Consider the following 18,009-nt stretch of genomic DNA (forward strand, 5'->3'; position numbering starts at 1 on the left):
GAGGGAGAGCATTAGGATGAATACCTAGTGAATGCAGGGCTTAAAACCCAGATGACAGGTTGATAGATGTGGCAAACCACCATGGCACATGTATACCTATAAACCTGCACATTCTACACATGTATCCCAGAATTTAACGTAAAAAAAAAAAAATCTGCAGAGAGTAAGAGCCAGGACAATCCATAATCAGGACCTTCCGTTTCAGGATAACTAGGAAATACCTTGTTGGTATGACCTGAGGGAGGTAATTTTTAAATTAAGATAGTTAAGGCAACCAACAGGAGACAGCAAAAACAGCAGACAGGCACTCCAGGCCGGTGGTTCCCAATACTGCCAATGTTGTTCCCCAAAGAAGTTTCCATCATCTTAAGCAATGTGATACGCACATGCATGCAAACATGCACACGCACACGGGTTATTCTGAGTTTATTTCCTCCCTATGTTTCTGTGTTAGGATCTCCTTTCATTTACATATTGATAGTGATGATAGACAGTGGTCGGACTTTGTTTAGGGAACTGTGGTTTGGTTTTTAATGTCCATACTTAGTAAAATAAAGAGCTGCCAAATCCAAATCAATCTCTAAGATTTAAATTCTTCATTATGTAAACCCTGAAGTCTGAGAATCATGGTCCAGAGTCATGTTTGAACCTAGCACTTTCCTTTTTGAGTAGGAAGACTGAGGTCACTTTTCTCTTTTTTTTTTTTGAGAACAAAGTCTCACTCTTGTCGCCCAGGCTGGAGTGCAGTGGCACAATCTCAGCTCACTGCAACCTCCACCTCCCAGGTTCAAGTGATTCTCCTGCCTCAGCCTCCTGAGTAGCTGGGATTATAGGTGCCCACCACCATGCCTGGCTGATTTTTGTATTTTTAGTAGAGACGGGGTTTCTCCATGTTGGCCAGGCTGGTCTCAAATTCCTGACCTCAGGTGATCAGCCTGCCTGGGCCTCCCAAAGTGCTGGGATTACAGGCGTGAGCCACTGCACCTGGCCTGAGGTCACTTTTCAATACTTGGTTAAGACCTTGCTTGGCCTCAGGAGTAGCCTGGCCTTGACTCCCCGCCCAGCACCACCCCCATCCGTAGGGCCTGGAGGAGTTCCTCAGCTTATCTCTGAGCAGAGCTGAAAACCACCCTATGGCTGACACCAAGGTGAAAGGAAAGGACTGGTACCTAATAGCAAAAGCAGCACTACATGTGTGTGCATGTGTGTATTACTACGAATACATCTGTTCCGGCAAGGTATCTCTACTACAGAATCAACCTGCAGGAATGTTTAGCTGAGGCTCCAGAGACCCTGTTGAGGAGGGTGCCGTGTCTGAGGTCAAGTAAGTGCTTAATCCACTAGCTCCTTCTTCCTTGTGTCTGCCAGTGTGGCCAGCCGCTGCATCCATTTCCGTTCACCTCCACCATATCTGCCATTTCCACCCAGGCTTGGACCTCATTTCTTTATATCAACGTTTCCTTCAAATCTACTCACTTGTTTTCCCTGAAAATGTTTGTTTGTTTGTTTGTTTGTTTGTTTGGAGACGGAGTCTCGCTCTGTCTCCCAAGCTGGAGTGCAATGGTGCGATCTCAGCTCACTGCAAACTCCACCTCCCGGGTTCAAGCGATTCTCCTGCCTCAGCCTCTGGAGTAGCTGGAATTACAGGCGCCCACCACCACACCTGGCTAATTTTTGTATTTTTAGTAGAGACGGGGTTTCACCATGTTGGCCAGACTGATCTCGAACTCCAGACCTCAGGTGATCCACCTGCCTTGGCCTCCCAAAGTGCTAGAATTACATGCGTGAGCCACGGCGCCCGGCCTGAAAACATTAATTTTTAATGCTCCCTATGGAGAGGCAGCATAGCACCGAGGTTAAAAACACAAAATCCAGGCCAGACATGGGGACTCAGGCCTGTAATCACAGGAATCTGGGAGGCAGGAGGATCACTGGAGGCCAGGGGTTCAAGACCAGCTTGGGCAACATAGTGAGACTCCATCTCTACAAAAAATTTTTTTTAAATATTACTCAAGCTGGTAGTGCACAACTGTAGTTCCAGCTTCTCAGGAGGCTGAGTTGAGAGGATCACTTGAGTCTAGGAGGTCAAGGCTGCAGTGAGCCATGATTGCACCACAGCACTCCGGCCTGGCTGACAGCAAGACGCTATCTCTAAAAAAAAATGGTAAAAAAAAAAAAAAAAAGAACACAAAATCTGGAGCCACACTGCCAGGGTTTCAGCACCACTTCTACTACTTCCTAACCCGATTTAACCTCCTCTTGCCTCAGTTTCCCCAGCTATAAAATGAGGGTGATTATAGTTCTTACCACATAGGTTTGTAATTAGGTTATGAGAAAAATGACAGCTTCTCTTTTAACTTAATTTTATTTTTAGCTTTTATTTTAGGTTCGGTGTTACACAGGAAAACTCATGTCATGGGGGTTTGTTGTACAGATTATTTCATCACCCGGGTATTAAGCCCAGTACCCAAAAGTTATCTTTTCTGCTCCTCTCCCTCCTCCCAACTTCCACCCTCAAGTAGGCCTCGGTGTCTGCTGTTCCCCTCTTTGCGTCCACGTGTTCCCATCATTTAGCTCCCACTTATAACTGAGGATATGTGGTATTTGGTTTTCCGTTCCAAGAGTTTCTCTTAGGCTGAGGTGGGAGGATAGCTTGAGCCAGGGTGGTCGAGGCTGCAGTGAGCCGCCATCCTGCCACTGCACTCCAGCCTGGGGTGACAGAGTGAGACCCTACCACAAAGAAAATAAAAAGAGAGAGAGAGAGAACAAGAATGACAGAGAGAGAAAAAAACAGTTTCTCTTTTTAAGGTATTTAAAACAGATCTTCCACAGAGTAAGTGCTATATAAGCGTTTGCTAAATAAACATCCTAACATGAATAGGAAACCGTTATTACTGGCTATAAGACCTTAAAGCAGTTACAACCTCAAAATAAATAAAAACAAAATAATATGATTAAATTCTAGCTAGATTTTTTACCTGCTAAAATGCTTGGTGGAGACCCGCTCTCAAAAGAACAGAGAGAGGGAAGCAAGTGAAGTCTTAAGGACGTCGCCATCACCAAACTGAAACCTCTTCCTCACTCAACCAGAAGACCTGAAAGAAAACTGAAGTAACAGTAACTGTCTTACTGCGCTACCCACCCTCAACCATCCCCAGGCCCACTAGGAGCATGTTGTACATGTTCTGGAAAGTTCTGGAAAGGCCATTAAGATATAAAAATTGGTAGCCAGGCGTGGTGGTGGACGCCTGCAATCCCAGCTACTTGGGAGGCTGAGGCAGGAGAATCACTTGAACCCAGGAGGTGGAGGTTGCAGGGAGCCGAGATCATGCCATTGCACTCCAGCCTGGGCGACAGAGCCAGACTCCATCTCAAAGAAAAAAAAAAGATATAAAAAGTTGGGAAAGTGAGAGGTGTCCCGAGAAGCCCACATACATGAAAAATGGAACCAGGCAATCCTATGTGGATCTATTTATCACAAACGCCGCTGGGCTGCAAGTGAAATATCTTATACCAATAGGTCGGCTCTGATGCAGGGAGTCTGTTTCACTTTGAACTGCTGTTCATGGCGCTGCCAGGGTGGGACTGTCACTCACCAAGCCTCCTTCCTGTCCTTGGTCTGGGGTGATTTGGCACTTCCCAGTAGGTGACTCCAGATGACAGCCAACAGCCAGCTTGCTCCTGTTCCCTTTCGCAGGCAGAGCTGGCTCTTAATTTTCATGCATTTATTCTTTAGCCACTTGAGACGCCTGGCTGGAAGGATGGGTAAGAGATTTGGCATCTTGGTGCCTCCAAGCCTCCCGTCCAGCATGGTCCAGGTTAACAAACACCTGTAAAGCGTCCGTCTCTGCCGGCCCTGACGGACAGGGTGAGCACCCCGGTGCATCCTCCCTCCTAAGAGGATTAAGCGGGGTGTTTGGAAAACAGAGCTGCATCCCTGGAGGGAAGGTGCCACAGAGACATCAACACACAGTTCTGCATAATCGGTTCAACAGCAGAACAACAAAAAGGGGAAGAGAAGATTAAAAAATAATCCAAATGTCATAATACTGAGGAGTGTGATGAAATGGGCAATCGGGTGGAAGCATTAAACCTAGAATCACTAACCACCCCCGCTTCACTCTTCAAAACTCAAGGCTGAGGGGGGAAACAACATGCTCGTCCTTGGGAGAGCTCCTCTAAGCCCCTCCTGAAAGACGGATGTCCACTTCTGAGGCTGTCTTTGAGGATGGGCACAGGGGAAGCTGTGGCAGTCCAGCCACTCTGCGGGGGTGTCATGAATAATTAGCAGGGTCCTTCACAGCGGAGGGCAGCCCTAGTCTCTCTCCCTCTTCCTTGGTGGGAAGGAAGCCCAAGTCCCTGAGAGACACTGGTGAACATCTCCCTGGAGGCTTTGGGCTGGCTGTCAACAGTGGCACCAAGGTGTAGCTCGGGGCAGGGGTGCAGGCGCTTAGCACTCAGCAAGATCTGTGGGCCTCCTCCCTGCCTCCCATTCTTTGTCATGAGCTTGGCAATGGAAGCTTCCAGTCCGCCTCTCAGTGCTGCACCCCCTCTGCCCACACTCCTGGGCATCCAGCCCAGGGCCTGCCTTGGTGCCAGCTCTGCCCTTCCTGCCTCCTCCTTCCTGCTTTGCCTTCTCCCCCTCTCTCTTCCCCATATCCATTTCTATTTTACAATGGTTCTTTTGGTTTTTTTGTTTTTGTTTTTGTTTTTTTCTTGAGAGGGAGTCTGGCCCTGTTGCCCAGGCTGGAATGCAGTGGCGCCATCTAGGCTCACTGCAGCCTCTGCCTCCTGAGTTCAAGCGATTCTCCTGCCCCAGCCTCTGGAGTAACTGAGATTACAGGCGCCCACCACCACGCCCAGCTAATTTTTGTATTTTTAGTACAGATGGGGTTTCACCATGTTGGCCAGCCTGGTCTTGAACTCCTGACCTCAAATGATCCAACCGCCTCAGCCTCCCAAAGTGCTTGGATTACAGGTGTGAGCCACTGCACCTGGCCCTATTTTACAATGTTTAATGACCCAAACTTGAGGATTTTTCCATTTCTCTACACCATATAATCAAATCAAAAAATCAGATATTAGGCTTTGACAATGGGACTGAATCTTGGAAACTGGAAAGTCCAGTCTCAGGACATCCCGGAAAGTTGAGCACACAAGCAAGCCCCATGCAACTGTGTGATGAAACAGCCCCACACATCCGGGAGCACAGCCAAGGCGTCCTGTGCCACCTCCCTGGTAGAATCTGGCTTTTCAACTTGCTCACCCATGAGAGAAAGCGGTTTTAGACATCAGGCTCACCCCTCTCCTAAGCCACACCCTTTTCTCATTCCCAGCTGAGGAACTGAGCCTGAGACACTGAGGTTCCCAGCTGCCTCCATGATTCGCCAGCACCCAGCTTCAGTTTCACATCCTCCCAATCGTCATAGCCAGGACAGCATGCCTCACTGACCACGAGGGAATGTCACATCCTGCCTGGCTGAGCCATGCCGCAGACAGGCTCCTGGCTAAGCACTTGGCCGACACCCCAATATTCAATGCTGACACACCACAAAGGCATAAGTAGGCTAATTTTGCGGATGATGAAAACAGGACTCAAACCAAACTGTGTACAGTTGTAGGGCTTATTGAGGGCAGAAAACTTCTCCACAGCAGGTCTCTGGCAACCCAGAGCCCCTCCCTGCACTCCTGCGTCCCTGTCACTGCACCCATAGAGCCCCCAAGAGGCCTCAGTGGATCACCGGGCTTGCATAATTTTTATCTGGGTATATATTACCAAATTACCTCCACCCCAAAAATACCGTTCCAGGTTTCCTGTTACTCTACGGAAACACTGATGTACATCATCAGCCCGTGTTCATTTTGCATACTCTCCATATAGTGGGCGGGTTGTTTTGGGATTTTGTTTTTTTTTTTTTTTTGCAACCTAAAAGCTAAAATACTTTTCATGTTTAAAACTGAAATTCATATGCATGGACAGGACATTTTTAAAAGTAAATATTTCATGGGTATTTGTCAACAGAGTCTTATGGTTGATAATTTTGTAAACAATTTAACCCATCATTTCATGTGAATAAATTTAGATTTGAATATCTATAGGTAGCATAAGGTGAAAAACCTCTAAAATTTGAACCCGTATTCTGGGATGGGAGACCTTAGGCAAATGAACCTGTCTGAGCTTCAGTTTTCTCATTTGTAAGAAGGGGATGTAATATCTGTGTTCCAGGATCGTGGTGGAGATCAGAGGAGGTCATGTACCATAAAGCCCCCACCATCCTCACAAAATATCATTATTCTCATCATTTCATTCTTAGGTTGACTTAAATAGGGAATACAAATGTATTTACATGTTCTTATTAAATTCTTAACAGACTGATAATTTATTCAAATCCAAATCATACGTAGATAATACAATTATCTACTGTGCATAAAACCATTAGAAAAGAATGACTCAATAACTATCACCTGACATTTTATTTAACATGATATAGTGTGATAGTCTCGGCACAAAGTGACCTTAACTGCTTCCAAATTCCTTCCTTATTTTTCCTGTAACAAATCATATGGTGAAGGAAGACCTTCCTCAGGGTCACGTAACTTGAGGAGCTTCTTGGGGGAAGTGCACAGGCATCTCTGCGGGCTGTGGAGGAAAAGGCCCCGGAATTGGCCCCAGTGGGGCTTTTTCCCAAGAGGATCTGTCCCGTTTCCTTGTTCATGTGTTGTGTCCTCAGTAGCTGGGACCCCATTTTCTCTGTCTGTCGTATCCCACCCCCAACACCTGACCAACTCAAATCAGCACATATATTTTAAACAGGTAGTGGATATCCAACACTGTGTCAGGGCATGGAGAAAATGGAAAAGAAACCGAAATTGTGGTCCTAGTGCTGAGACACAGGTAATCTCATCAAGCAATTTGGGTAGAGGCTGAGTTACCTGGATATTATTGCTGGTATCTGAATTTCTTAATATAAGTTCCAGAAAGCCTGGTAACTTTTAGAAGAGTATATGGTATAGCAAGGAAAGTGAATCCATTCATTCATACATAAATAACAGACCCTTGCATTTATCAACTCCCAGTGTGTGCAGGCCATGGAGATGCAAGAGTAAGCCTGATCTTCAACCTCAGGGAAAGCCACATCGTTTGGGGAAGGTCAGTATATAAAAAAGCAAGGCCGGCCAGGCACAGTGGCTCACACCTGTAATCCCAGCACTTTGGGAGGCCAAGGCGGGCGGATCACGAGGTCAAGAGATCGAGACCATCCTGGCCAACATGGTGAAACCCCATCTCTACTAAAAATACAAAAATTAGCTGGGCATAGTGGTGGGCACCTGTAGTCCCAGCTACTTGGGAGGCTAAGACAGGAGAATTGCTTGAACCCGGGAGGCAGAGGCTGCAGTGAGCCAAGATCATGCCGCTGCACTCCAGCCTGGTGACAGAGCAGGACTCCATCTCAAAAAAAAAAAAAAAAAAAAAAAAAAAGCAAGGCCACAGTGTGTGATCAGTGCTCCAGAGGACTGGCCAGCACACAGCAGGATGAAAAGGAGAGCAGGGACCAGTCTCCTGGCTGTGAAGTGCTGGGAAGGTGGGATGGAAAGGACCTTAAGGACAAGATGGTCCTTGGCTGTGCCTCCCAGGATGAATGCTAGTCTGGTGGAACATTCAGAGACCAGAGTGGGAAGTCTGAGAAAGTGGCAGCATGGTGTGCCCAGAGAGAACAGGGTAAGGGGACAGGGGAGAGCTGCGGGAGACAGGAGGAGGTGCCAAATTCCATAGCTGGAGGAGAAGCTGGAGATGTAGCCAGAGATCAAACCAAAGAAGCCCCACTACACCATGCCAGAGTGTGCTCGTGATTCGGAAGGAAACAAGGACCCATCCGATGGTTCTGAACAGGGATGGATACAGCAGTCAGACTTGCATTTTTAAAAGATCACTCTGGCAGTGGCATGAAGGCTGGACTTGGTGGATGAGAGTCTGCAGGGAAGGACACCAGACGGGAGAGTGTCTCTGCGGTCAGGATGAGAAATGATGAGGCCCAAAGCAGGGCAATGGCGGTGGGAAGGGAAGGGGAGGCCGTTCTCATGAGATGTTCATTCCAGCAATTCTGAGCTGACTTCTGTTGAGGAGGTATCAGCAAGTAGTGAAAGGCAAAGAAGGGTTTCACTTGCTCCAGCTATGGACTAGGAATTTCTTCTTAGTACCCCCAGTCAGCATAAGAACCTTCTTTCACCTGCGAAGTCCCTCCTGATGGTTGGTTCTGGCAGGCTCCATCACTTAGGAGCTGGGAAACCTCGGGCAGGTCACTTTACCTCCAAGTGCCCCTTCCCCATCTGTAAGATGCAGATAACTAGTACCTACCTCACAGGGGTCATGAGCAGTAGTGAGTAAATATCTGCAAAGTGCTTTAGTGAGGCCTGACAGAGCAAGCCCTTGATAAATGCTGGCTGTTTTATGCCTGGCTCAGTCTCACTTCTGATGGCTTGTCCTGCAGAGCTTGCTGGACCTTGCTGGAAAAATACTTGAAATTTTGAAATATGGCTTTTGTCACATATGCAATATCCACATAATGGAAGTGCCCACCAGCCAGAAACCAGGCAACTATCACACCTCAGTCCCCACCAGCTCACCATCACAGGTTCCCATGTACATACATACACACCGCCCAAGACCCTCTCCCACAAGCCCACCACAAGGGCCTCTGCCCTCAAGTATACAACTTTAGAGGGTTATTTGAAAGCAGGGCTAAAATAACATGTTTTTTTTAAATAAGACATCACATATACATTTTTAAGATGGGAAGTCTCTGTTTTTGTTGAGAACAACAAAGGGGAATATGACATGGAAGATCTGAGGAGACGTGATGTTTGTTCAAAGACATTGAGGCTCTTTCTTGATTCCTTGAGTTTTTTTTCATGGCAGAAGTTTTTAACTGACATGAAGTTCTGGTTATGAAGGAAATTCTAGAAGACAACACATCTTCTCTCCTTACTCCTGAAGGAAGAGGTTGCATTTGGACGCAACTGTGTGTGTTTAAAATAAAATGGCATTGTTCTTACTTAAATTCCAATTTCTTATAATATTAGAGCTGGTCTTCTGATGGTTGGTTGTGTCGGGAGAGTGATTTGGACCATATACCTTACCCTCAAATATTCAAAAATGAAGGCCCAAATTTACCTATGGTGACAGAAATCGCAGCAGTAGTGGCTGATGACAGAGGGCAGTGGTGGGTGATGACAGAGGGGCAGAGAGGGGACTGCGATGGCACAAAGGAGGTTTTGGGGGTGGTGGGCATGTTCTGCATCTTGACTTAGATGTGGCTCGTGCACTTGTCAAAACCCAAAGAACTGCATGTCTAAGATCTTTGCATTTCACCATCTGTAAATTATACTTCAATTTTTTTTTTTTTTTTTTTTTGAGACAGAGTCTCACTCTGTCGCCCAGCCTGGACTGCAGTGACGCCATCTCGGCTCACTGCAAGTTCCGCCTTCCGGGTTCCCACCATTCTCCTGCCTCAGCCTCCCGAGTAGCTCGGACTACAGGCGCCTGCCACTGCGCCCAGCTAATTTTTTGTATTTTTAGTAGAGACGGGGTTTCACCGTGGTCTCGATCTCCTGACCTCGTGATCCACCCACCTCAGCCTCCCAAAGTGCTGGGATTACAGTATACTTCAATTTTAAAAAAGAAAGGGAGAGAGCAAGCAAGCAGATTTCCAAAGTTAAACATGAGAGGCTGATTATTCATTTACATCATCTCCTCTGAAAACCCCATTAAGATGGGAGTAAGGGGATAATACAAACATAAACTCATGAAGACAAAGAGACCCAGAGAGAAGACATCGAGGGCAAGAGAGTTGATCCAAGTTTTGAAGGTGAGAAGTGGATGGAAGGGTGGAATTGTCAGAGTAGAGAAAGCTCCAACCCCGACACTGGCAGAAAGCACCATCCACCAGAAGCTAGACACTCACCCTCAGAACCTGGGAGCTGCAGGCCTTGCTCAGGCCAGAAACTGGAAAGGGGGCACTCACCTGCTTAGGGTCAGCTATTCCCCTCTGAGGACAAGTCACCTCCCCAGAACAAGACACGTGGCAATGGTAGAACCCACAAGCTCCATCCCCTCAGCCTTGGTGAGTCACTCCAGCCCCCAGCCTCCTCTCCCTCTCTTCCACCTCAAGCCTTCTAGCAAAATTTCCCTGACTCTCTAAGGCTTTCAGGGAAAACCGAAATAATCTGTCTTCAAGTTGCTCTGCTTTCAAGTGTATAAGCAACCCTGGGCCAAGACACTGAAAAACGCAACACGTTGGAAAGAGAGGAAGAGAGAATACAGAGAGAATTGCTGGCTCTAGAAACTACTCTGTTCCCTTGACTTGGAGCCCGAGGAAGGCCAGTTACTAGGACCTTTTGCAGGCAGGTCCCAACGCATTTCTAGCAAACATGGGGGCCTTAAGGCTGCAGAATGTGCGCTAGGTCAGGAGGTCTCATGCAGCCAGAAGGTAGGGACATACTGTACTCTGCCTCAAATTTAAGATTCTACTCTCCTGTGGTTTAGCTTCTGTGTTCCATCTTGCACTTAACCAAGTCTCCTTGACATCTTAGTCTGGAAGCGTCTACCAGCTGTGGTGTCTGCATTAAAGCGCAGGGTGGCCGGGCGCAGTGGCTCACTCCTGTAATCCTAGCACTTTGGGAGGCTGACGTGGGCAGATCAGGAGGTCAAGTGATCGAGACCATCCTGGCCAACACGGTGAAACCCCATCTCTACTAAAAATACAAAAATTAGCTGGCCGTGGTGGCACGCGCCTATAGTCCCAGCTACTTGGGAGGCTGAGGCAGGAGAATCGATTGAACCCAGGAGGCGGAGGTTGCAGTGAGCCGAGATCGTGCCACTGCACTCCAGCCTGGCGACAGAGTGAGACTCCGTCTCAAGAAAAAAAAAAAAGTGCAGGGTGGCTTTGACAGGACTGGGGACTGGAACTAGACACCAAGGGGGTCCACAGAGCTATAAAGAGACCCTGCCACTTCAGACCTTGTCTCAGGCCCCGCTCGTAGCCCCAACTCAGCCCTCTGCCGGTAGTAGTTCTCTGCTGTCAGCCACACCCAGCTAAGCCAGGAAGAGAGACCACAGAGGCACCGCTCTGCACCAGGGCAGACTGGTTTTTATTCTGTCTGCTGCCTTAAAGTGAGATTTCTTAATTTTTAAAATAACCTAGAAACAAACGTAGGGTTTCATACACTATCCAAAGAGTTACTGGCATTGCCCAATTATGTGTGAGAACATTCAGTCTTCAGAAGGGAAGAGGGACATTCCCTCTGCAAAGTAATTCCTGCGTCCCTGCCCCTGCATGGGAGTCACCATTTGACCCCAAAGCTCTGGGCACTGCTTACAGGCTCACATATGCCCAAGCTAAAGGACAGCTTCCAAGCCCCTGCACCAAGCAGAAGAACGTCTCCCTGCAATTGGTTTGAGAAGGAATTTTTTAAGCACCTCACCTGGGCCAAATGGAGGAGGCTGCCTATCAATTGTTGTACTAGGAAGCATTTAACACAGAAGCCATAGAAACCGGCTCACCACCTTTCAACCCTCAGCTTTAAGGAATCCTCAACAAATATACAGGGACGTTTTCCAAAGCGTTGACACAGTATTAGTCTTCTTTTTAGAAATGGCCCATCATTAAATAGAGTGGTATAAAAGAAAAAGAAGGAAATAAGACTATAGAGGTAAAACTGACTAAAGTTAGGTATTGGCTTTGAAATAATTAAGCATTGACTTTTAAAATAAAATTTTAGGCTGGGAGTGGTGGCTCATGCCTGTAATGCCAGCACTTTGGGAGGCAAAGGCGGGTGGATCACCTGAGGTAAGGAGTTCGAGACCAACCCGGCCAACATGGCAAAACCCTCTCTCTACTAAAAATACAAAAATTAGCCTGGCGTGGCATTGCACGCTTGTAATCCCAGCTACTCAGGAGGCTGAGACAGGAGAATCGCTTGAACCTGGGAGGCGGAGGTCGCGGTGAGCCGAGATCGTGCCACTGCACTCCAGCCTGGGCGACAGAGTGAGGCTCCGCCTCAAAAAAATAATAAAAATAAAAATAAAATTTTAGGCAGTAGCAATTGCATGGTCGCTGTTGAGCACTAGTACAACATGCCACCCCATCTACAAGCTGATGGCTTTGACTTTCAGCTATCAGGCGCCAAGGCTGACTTACAGAGGGACAAACCTGTTAAACACAGTCCTTAACAAATGACTGACACCGGCTCGGCCTCATCAGTTCCCAGGCCCAGACAGACTCTGCTGCCACCTGGTGGCTGAAGGGTAGGCAAAGGCGGGCCAGTGCAGAGCCACTCCACCTGACCTGCAGCCTGGACTGCTCTGCGTAATGAGGCTCTGCTAATATGGCGGGAAAGGTGTCATACCGAGGAGAAGCTGCTCGGCAAGATGTAAAGATGAACGGCTGGGCATTAATCGGCTGGTGCCTGGCAGGTATCTAGAATATTCTAACTACAAAACCTGCCTTTGCAAGATTTTTCTTCCTAGAGATTATATTTCCTTGAACAAGCTGTGTATCCATTCATTCTACCACCTCACTCCACCCCATCCCACTTGAAGCAAGTTACAGCCAGAGAATAGTGAAAGGGACGGCTTTATCCTTATAGAAAGGAAATTTAAAGTGCCGGCTGTTGTTAATGAGCCCATTACTCCTAATTGGGGAAAATTGCAACCAGAAGAAAGGGGATATGTCAGGGAAACATGTGACAGGTAATGTGCTCAGGGCTGGCTGAATCCAAGGGCAAGGCACCTCGGGAAATGAAATGGGAAGAGAAGGTTCTTGGAAAATAAAAAACGAGTCCTTCCCTGGGTCCAAGAACACTGCTGGGTGGTGTGGTTGGAGCTGGCAGGTGGAGGGGGAGAACGGGCAGCAGCCGGACACCCCCGCCTTGTAGGAAGAGGCTGGCTCCACTGCCTAGCACTCATGGGGGACAACCTCCTGTTCAGTGTCTAAATGTTCTCTCTGCGCGATGGGGTTAGTAGTACTTCTTTGTAAAATAGCAGTGTAACAGAAATTATTCCCCAAAACAGATTATGTTTAGGCAGGCACCGAGCTAGGTCGCCTTAACAAACTCACAGAGAAATTCTGGAAGGTCAGTGTTAACATCCCCACTTAACAGAGCCAGAAACTGAGACCTGGAGAGGCCAAGCAGCTCACCCAAGGTCACGCCTCCAAGCTAGCAACAATGCCTGTGTTCTTCCAACCCCGGGCTGCCTATGTCCAAGCGGAGCTCTCTCCTCCCACTCATGCTTGCCTAAAGCAAACACAGAAGGACAAATAATTCCAATATATGCAAAAGTGCACCATTTGCCTTTTCCAATTTGTATAATTTTAAATGTCACCACAAGTTCACTTCTAGGTCACTTTTAAAACAAGCAACTTTGCTTTAAGGCAAGTGGGGGAAAAAATTCTGCCTTAATTTGTACAGTTGTACAATCCACTGTTGAGTTTTCCACTCAGTTTTCCAGGGAACAGTTCAAACAGAAACAAATGACAATCTAGGACACTTATCTTGCTTATTGTGACTAACCACCACAGCGTTTGAGTTTTTTGTTGTTTTTTTTTTTCCAGCTGGTAAAAAAGCCCTCACAGGAGGCTCAGGACCGCCTCCAGGCATACGCAGAGCCCTAGCGGCAGAAAAGAACTGTCAGCCGCATGAAAATGCAAGTGCAGCAGTGACCCGAGTCAGACCCACAAAAACAAACTAACTTTCAACACAGGTTTTCATCTCATTTCCTCAACTCCATTTGAAACACATATGCACACAGGACTGCTGACCAATTATTCCAGAGCTCAGTCTATACCACTTTACACATCTGGATGACTAATTTCAACTAAAGAAACTCCTAGAGAGTGTATTCAATCTACACAGATCTGTTAATACATTGCTATGGGATGAGCTTCAACAATCTGTAAAGTTTCGCTTTAACATTCAAATACAATCTTAGGCCAGGTGCGGTGACTCATGCCTGTCATCCCAGCACTTTGGGAGGCTAAGGCAGGCGGATCACCTGAAGTCAGGAGTTTGAGACCAGCCTGGCCAACATAGTGAAACTCTGCCTCTACTAAAAATACAAAAATTAGCTGGGTGTGGTGGCACGCGCCTGTAGTCCCAGCTACTCAGGAGGCTGAGGCAGGAGAATCGCTTGAACCCAGGAGGCAGAGCTTACAGTGAGCCGAGACTGTGCCACTGAACTCCAGCCTGGGCGACACAATGAGACTGTCTCAAAACAAAACAAAACAAAACAAACAAACAAACAAAAAACAAATATAATTTTAAAGTCATTCACTCATCCCAGAAACATCCCTGCTGGCCTATGAAGTGCCAGCCACTGTTCTATACATTGGAGACATTCTAATAGCAGAAGACGGAACAGAAAAGGATTTTTAAAAAAGTAAAACAGAGATAGACAAATGAGTTTTGCAAGGGCAAGCATTTGCTATTTTATCTAGGATAAGCAGAGAAGGCCTCTTTGATGGCATTTGAGCAGACATCTGACAGAAAGGGCGAAAACCATGCAAAAAATGTAGAAAAGTCACTGCAAGCAGAGGGAAGAGCAAGTGCAAAGGCCCTGGGGCATGTATATGTTTACCAGCTGGCCCTGGGGCGTGCATATGTTTGGTGTGCACCGGGAAGAGGACCAAGGCCAAGGTTCTTTCTCTGAGTAAGGGTTTTGAACTGAGGCATGACAGGATCTGACTCATGTTCTAGAAGAACCACTGTGATGGCTGGGTGAAGAATTGCAGCGGGGCAGGAATGAGAACGGGAAGAATTGTAGTGGGGTAGAAGTGAGAGCAAGAAACCCAGTTGGAAGGAAGGTGACTGCAATAGTCCAGGTAAGAATGGTGGTGCCTTGGACCCAGTGGTAGCAGTGAAAAAGGTGAGAGGCGCCTGGGGCCTGGATATACTCTGAACGCCCGTGGAGCAGACAGAACTGGCTGATGGCCTGGCTGTGGGGGTAAAAGAAAAAAGAGATATATATCCAAGGTTTCTGGCCTAAACAAATGGAGGACTGGAGGTCATGTCCTTCAGTGGAGAAGACTGAGCATGGTCCAGCCTCAGGGAGAAAGCTCAGAGGCTCAGCTGGAGTGTGTTATCATCTGAGGCATCTATCAGAGGATACCTATCAGCCACCTCACCAGGGATGGGGAGCACCCAGCAGGGACTCCAGCGGGCAGCTGGGCTGTGGACTGAGATCCGGAGTCTGCAGCATTTAGTTGTTATTTAAAGCTGGGAGCACGCATGAGGTCATCTAGGGAGAAGATATAATTAGAGAAGTCAGAGGGCCGAGCCCTGGGGCCTTCTACATTGTAAAGGATAAGGGATGAGGAAGAACCAGCAAACGAGATGGGGAGGAGTGACCAGTGAAGCCAAGCGAAGCAAGTGTTGGCAAGAAGGGTGTCAGTTGATTCCATGTGTCCAGCACTGCTGAGAGGTGAAGCAATTCCAAGACAGAATCCTATTCCTGTGGCAACAGGAACCTTTGGTGACCTTGGCAACAGCTGTCTCAGCAGAGTGCTGGACGGAAGCCCTCATGGAGGAAAGAGGGTATGGAGAACTCGGTTCAGGAATTTGGCTGTGAAGGGAAGATGGGGCGGCTCTTGTGGTAGGGTTCGGAAGGGAGAGCTGTCCGTATGCTGGTGGGGTGCAGAACTTGATGGTGTGGAAGAGGGAGGACAACGCTGAGGTGTGCTCACTGGTGTTCCAGAGGTGGGGGGCCCGGGCACGAGGGAGGACAGATAGCACTACTCGCTCGCCCACCCACACAGGAAGGCAGGTGAGGGACAAGGCCGGGAGCAGGAGCATGTTGTCTAGGATGGCCCGAAGTGAAGACAGCAGCTGGGAGTGAGAGGAGGGGTCTCAGGGTGGAGGGTCTAAAGGAACCTGGAGAGCGAGGGGAACTGCAGGGCAGCGTGAGGACCTGACTGCAGCTTAGCAGCCATGACCAACAGCGTGGCCAGTCAGCACTCGCCCTCCACCCCACCACGTGCAGTACGGCTGTTCAGGTGCAGGTGGAGAAGGTGGAGCGCGGCAGGGTTAGGCCTGGGGCCAGAGGGGTCAGGGCAGCAAGGGTCTAGGCAGAGATTGATGAGAAGGCATAGAGGATCTCAAGTCAGGGAGTGGGATAGTGAGAAGACAGCAGGATCAATGAAGGTGGGGGTTGAAGAGCCTTGGAGGGGGCACCAGAGGCAGAGAAATGGAAAGTCAGGAGACAGCAGTCAGAGAACGGGAGGTGGATATTGAGATGGTGTTGTGGACTAGGGTGCAGTTATTAATGACTAAGGCAAAGGTGTGCCTCCAGGAGGAGGTGGCTGAGACAGAGACGACAAGAAAGTTGCAGTGAGTTCTTCAATGACCTAAGAGGCCCCAGGGTACAGGAAGGTTTGTCTATGTCTATCCTGAATTACGAGAGATAGCAGCGGTCAGCTAAAATCATCAGGTAATAAGGGAGAGTGGCACAGGGCCTGCAGGTGTCGGCAACAAGGTTAGGGGACGGCGATAATGTATAGTCCGACGGCATAAGCCTCAAGGTCACAGGATGGAGGGAGGAGGAAGGGGCACTGATCAGGAAATTAAATGAGGTTGTTGTGCTTTGCTAAACAGAATTAACACTGAGTGGATTGAAGATGACAGCTCCCGATCTTACTGCTCTCATTCCCCACCAAATCAGAGATGGAGGGGAAGAAGCCCTCACCACCCTCCATCCCTGCCACTTGCCTTAGTCCTGTGAAGGAGTCACAGCCTTAAGAGTGCTCTGGTGACTGCTTTGATCGACCAGATTTGATAGATCACAAGAATGCCATTATGGATGACAGTTTTTTTCCTATGTATTGGACATAATAGAAATGAAGTTAAAACCAAAAGCTTGAGTCTCTAAGGCAGCATTCCCAAAACGGTCTGCCCTTACCTATTTTGAAAGAGTCACATGACTTCATCCGGGACCTGAAATGGATTTTCTCCATCTTAAAATCTCACGGCCTACGAATGACATTATTCACTGAACACTCATCCAAAGTGGCAGCAGCACGGAATGGAGGAGGGTCACTGCTCCCTAACAAATCACATCGTCAAGCAGCACAACACACATCCTGTATGTTTAAGTCATGACAACTATATGACCCTCTCGCTGACTAATGATCAACAAATGAGCCTCCAAAGGCCATTATCGAAACTCTTATGCTCATATTCTAGCCCAAAATGCACATTTGGGGATGGGGAAAGTGGTCTCAGGTCTGATTCATTGAATAAATATATCTCCTTTGATGGAAAGAAATGACAAATGTCGTGCCTTCCTCTTCCACTCCTATAAATGCTAGAAGTGCAGAGTGAAAGGTACAGAGTGGCCATGAGATGCATACTGTGGCTTCACGTGAGAGATGGGTTCTTTCCAGGCCTGCAGACAGAAAGGCCCACTGTCTTGATGGTGGAGTTCAAAATATTAACCTCAGACCAATCAAGTCAATATTCCACTTCAATTAGCTTTGCTACTCTGAGCAATCATGAGAGTTTCTGAAAGCAAAATGAGGTGAAACTGCCCAGAACCAATAATCAGAGCCCTTCTCCCAACACACATGCATGCATACATGTATGCATGTGTACACGTACAGTGAGAAAAAGATGACAAGATTGCTGGACAACTTCTCTAGTGGGCAGAGGGGTCCCAAGTACAGATCCTTGGACACTCAGGCCCACGATGCCCCAACATGCATTAGCAGAAATGGGGAAGCCCCCACTCTTCCCCCTTGTCCCCAGCAATCAGCAGAAGGTTTCCAAAGGGGCTCAGGCCAGGCCAGTTCTCTGGGTGTCCAAATAGGCAGGAACATCACCATCTCTCCTGCCTGTGTCTGGGGCAGGCAGAAAAAGAAGGAAAAGAAAACCCGTTTGCTACGGCAAAGAAGTTCCTCAAAGTCACATGAAACCTGGCCCAACTCGTAGGACCAGGGCCCAAGTGTTCCTTTGGCAAAGGCA

General features: G+C 47.9%; 1 protein-coding gene across 3 annotated transcripts in view; it reads right to left on the reverse strand.

The window, feature by feature from the left end:
• Positions 1-2,358: 2,358 nt before the first annotated feature.
• The window catches only part of C13H2orf76 (chromosome 13 C2orf76 homolog), an 85,943-nt gene continuing 70,292 nt past the window's right edge, over positions 2,359-18,009 (reverse strand). For all 3 annotated transcript variants that reach the window (XR_008546558.2, XR_008546557.2, XR_010149692.1), the window contains 3 exons: positions 3,597-3,753; positions 2,979-3,095; positions 2,359-2,730 (listed from right to left, as the gene is read on the reverse strand). The gene's annotated coding sequence lies outside the window, so the exon portion shown is untranslated. The remainder of the gene's footprint in view (positions 2,731-2,978; positions 3,096-3,596; positions 3,754-18,009) is intronic.

The sequence above is a fragment of the Pan troglodytes genome, chromosome 13 (assembly GCF_028858775.2).
Source record: "Pan troglodytes isolate AG18354 chromosome 13, NHGRI_mPanTro3-v2.0_pri, whole genome shotgun sequence".
NCBI lineage: Eukaryota > Metazoa > Chordata > Mammalia > Primates > Hominidae > Pan > Pan troglodytes.